Consider the following 4,685-nt stretch of genomic DNA (forward strand, 5'->3'; position numbering starts at 1 on the left):
TAGGTGAAGAGACCAAGTATAGAGTTCTTTCATAATCATTTTAAGAAGCTTGTCTATCATTGGCAAAAGTGAGTAGTGAATAATGGTAATTATATGGAGAAGTACATTCAAATAACAAAAGAACTTATTTGAAGAATTATTTTCCTGTTTCATTTATTAAAATATCTCTATTGAAACTAGCTACGAAGGTGGAGGTATTACTTTTTATTCAACCACCATAGGTATTTCTTAAAAGTAACTTTAACATAACCCAGTTATTGAAGTTACTAGTTATTTCTTCTTCTGAACATAGAATTGCAGGCACAAATATAATGTGCCCTTGTTATCTCCCAGATAGACTACTGCAATGCGCTCTACATGGGGCTACCCTTGAAGAGTATCCGGAAGCTTCAGCTGGTCCAGAATGCAGCTGTGTGAGCAATTTTTGGGGTCCGAAGGACCCATATAACACCTTTGCTCCGTGAGCTGCATTGGGTACCGGTTTGCTTCTGGGTCCAATTCAAGGTGTTGGTTATCACCTTTAAAGCCCTCCATGGCATGGGGCCAGGCTACCTGAGGGACTGCCTCGCCCCCACGATTTCAACCTGTCCCAACCGATCTCACAGAGAGGGCGTGCTCCGGACTCCCTTGGCAAAAGAACTTCGACTAGTGGGGTCCAGAAGGCGGGCCTTCTCTGCTGTAGCCCCTGCCCTTTGGAACATCTTGCCCCTGCCGGTGAGACAGGCCCCCTCACTCCAGGCCTTTCGGCGGAATTTGAAGACCTGGCTCTGCCATCTGGCCTGGGGCGGGGAGGAAGGTTGTCAGAAATGGGGTTGGCTAGCCCCCTAGAGGCCTAGTGCGGCTTCCATCAGCCTCTTGGATTTTTTTTCTCTTCTTTCCATCTGTGTAGATGTGTTTGTCTTTTTATAAATTTTAATCACGTATTTATTGTTTTAACTTGATGTAAACCACCCAGAGTCTCCCATTGCAGGGAGATGGGTGGGGATAAGCCTATGTATGTATGTATGTATGTATGTATGTATGTATGTATGTATGTATAAATAAATAAATCTAAAATGTGTTATCTACACAGAGTATTCATTCAACTTTCATATTGGTAGCTTGACACAGCTACAGTGGGGCAAAAAAGTATTTAGTCAGCCACCAATTGTGCAAGTTCTCCCACTTAAAAAGATGAGAGAGGCCTGTAATTTTCATCATAGGTATACCTCAACTATGAGAGACAAAATGAGAAAAAAAATCCAGAAAATCACATTGTCTGATTTTTAAAGAATTTATTTGCAAATCATGGTGGAAAATAAGTATTTGGTCACCTACAAACAAGCAAGATGTCTGGCTCTCACAGACCTGTAACTACTTCTTTAAGAGGCTCCTCTGTCCTCCACTCGTTACTTGTAGTAATGGCACCTGTTTGACCTTGTTATCAGTATAAAAGACACCTGTCCACAACCTCAAACAGTCACACTCCAAACTCCACTATGGCCAAGACCAAAGAGCTGTCGAAGGACATCAGAAACAAAATTGTAGACCTGCACCAGGCTGGGAAGACTGAATCTGCAATAGGCAAGCAGCTTGGTGTGAAGAAATCAACTGTGGGAGCAATAATTAGAAAATGGAAGACATATAAGACCACTGATAATCTCCCTTGATCTGGGGCTCCATGCAAGATCTCACCCTGTGGGGTCAAAATGATCACAAGAATGGTGAGCAAAAATCCCAGAACCACATGGGGGGGACCTAGTGAATGACCTGCAGAGAGCTGGGACCAAAGTAACAAAGGCTACCATCAGTAACACACTATGCTGCCAGGGACTCAAATCCTGCAGTGTCAGATGTGTCCCCCTGCTTAAGCCAGTACATGTCTGGGCCTGTCTGAGGTTAGCTAGAGAGCATTTGGATGATCCAGAAGAGGATTGGGAGAATGTCATATGGTCAGATGAAACCAAAGTAGAATGTTTTGGTCTAAACTCAACTCATCGTGTTTGGAGGAGAGAGAATGCTGATTTTCATCCAAAGAACACCATACCTACTGTGAAGCATGGAGGTGGAAACATCATGCTTTGGGGCTGTTTTTCTGCAAAGGGACCAGGACGACTGATCTGTGTAAAGGAAAGAATGAATGGGGCCATGTATCATGAGATTTTGAGTGAACACCTCCTTCCATCAGCAAGGACATTGAAGATGAAACGTGGCTGGGTCTTTCAGCATGACAATGATCCCAAACACACCGCCCAGGCAACGAAGGAGTGGCTTCGTAAGAAGCATTTCAAGGTCCTGGAGTGGCCTAGCCAGTCTCCAGATCTCAACCCCATGGAAAACCTTTGGAGGGAGTTGAAAGTCCATGTTGCCCAGCGACAGCCCCAAAACGTCACTGCTCTAGAGGAGATCTGCATGGAGGAATGGGGCAAAATACCAGCAACAGTGTGTGAAAACCTTGTGAAGACTTACAGAAAACGTTTGACCTCTGTCATTGCCAACAAAGGATATATAACAAAGTATTGAGATGAACTTTTGATATTGACCAAATACTTATTTTCCACCATGATTTGCAAATAAATTCTTTAAAAATCAGACAGTGTGATTTTCTGGATTTCCCCCCCCCCCATTTTGTCTCTCATAGTTGAGGTATACCTATGATGAAAATTATAGGCCTCTCTCATCTTTTTAAGTGGGAGAACTTGAACAATTGGTGGCTGACTAAATACTTTTTTGCCCCACCGTAATACTTGGCATAGTAAGACATTGACTAGCAAAGTTCTGAAATAAATATGACCAATCCTACAATTCCTATTTTTGATGGATCATATCCAATTTAGCCAAGTATTAAGTACCTTTTCCTCTATTAATATATCCCACCTTATGTAGCTGTTCCTTACCCAAGCAAAAAGGTTGGAAGTGTGAGGCTCCATAAAACAATTGTAACTAGAGCTTATTGCCAACCTAATCCTCTTATGAATCTCCCTTATCCACTATGAAAATAATTTTAGCTGATATCTAACAATTCCATGTATATGTTCCCAAGCATGAGGGTGGTGCAGGTAGTCCGTGGTGTACAAATTAAAACACTTTTTGTTTAAATAGCCAAATTTTCTCCCCGTCTTGGCATCCTTGCTTGAAATATTGCTAGCAACACTGCTTTTCTGATTTGATTTGTTGACATTGAGATATTGGCCATTTTGTGTTCTCACATACCGTTTGAAGAATCATGTACACCTTGATGCCCATTGGCAAATACATTGCTACCTCCTGGCTAATGTAATAATCCCCCAAAACTTTCGGAGACAATATAATGGACTACATAAAGGTAAACATTAGGAAAGGCCACAATGAAGTAACTTTTGTGTTGTTGATTTATATGGTGCTTGCATATCTTAAATGTAATGCCATCAATGCTATTGGCTGATCCAAGTTTTAATATTAATTATATTATATTAATAATAATTGGAGAGACACTTCATGCATTTTATATTCTATTAAGAACCTAGGCAGACCTGTAGGTAATAAATTATACTGTTCATAGTAGATGAGAGATAATGATGTTGCACAAGGCCCACTGAACCAAATGCATTTATATTGATCAGCTCTATTGCTTATTCATAATTCTATGAGAATCGCCAATCTGATTTTCAAAAATGTTTATGTAATTACCTGTTCAGTAGTTATTGCCTCACACCAACAATCCATAATCATTTCAAGATTGTATGATGTGATTTGCGTATCAGAAAATATATGTAAGTTCCTTACTCATTAGCCAATGTGTAATTTTAAGTGACAACCCAATATTTGAAATAAGAACCAACTGTAATAAAGTATTTAATATATTTATATTGTAAAAAAAAAACCCCAGTATTTTAATTAAAATTATAGAGATTGGCTTGTGCTTTTCCATTTGTATTCCCTTCCCCTCCCGTTTTTGCACTTGGAAGCAAGATTTGCTAATAGTATAGATGATTTCATCTAATAGTTTAGGGGAATGCCAAAATAAAACTCACAGAAGATCTTGATTAGGTTTCTCCTTTAGTTACTTCAACTTCCTTGATGGAGGTGATAAAAGAAACGTTAACAGGTAAATTACGGATGTTTTTGGAACAGCCTGTGGAGCAGCTGTCTGAGAAATTGAGCAGGAGCTGTTAAATGACCATATAGAGGAAATAAGAAGTGATCTGTCTGCTAAATTTGCAGCATGAATACATGTAACTTGATATTATGCTTGAAAACATGAAGGCAGCTTGTTTTTTTCACTTGCTAACTCTCCTACAGTAGATATCCTGGTAAGGACATACTATTGCCTAATACTTCCACAGTAATTTGGATCTACTACGTTTCTCAGTCTATTCCATGGAACTGGGGTGGCTTGGGCCAAGATATATTTGTATCCTTTGGCTCCAGTGGAACATCTTTTACTTCTCTTCTGCTCTACACAAATATACAATGCAGCAGCAGTCTTATGAATTGAATTAAATAATTTCTTAATACAAAATAAAGAGTAGAACAACATGAAGAAGAGAGCTATTCAAGTACCGAGGGACTGCTGGATATACATGTCACACTTATCTCAATTTTCTAACTTTGCACAATACTGAATCCTAACTTAATGGGCTTTGGTTCACACAACATATTACGCTACATTATAGTTGTTTGTAGTTTATAATCTGGAAAAACTCCTGTAGCTGATCATTTATACA

This window comes from Python bivittatus, unplaced genomic scaffold (assembly GCF_059951505.1).
Source record: "Python bivittatus isolate LINGU-HERP-01145 unplaced genomic scaffold, Pbiv_v1 ctg000850_np1212, whole genome shotgun sequence".
Lineage (NCBI taxonomy): Eukaryota > Metazoa > Chordata > Lepidosauria > Squamata > Pythonidae > Python > Python bivittatus.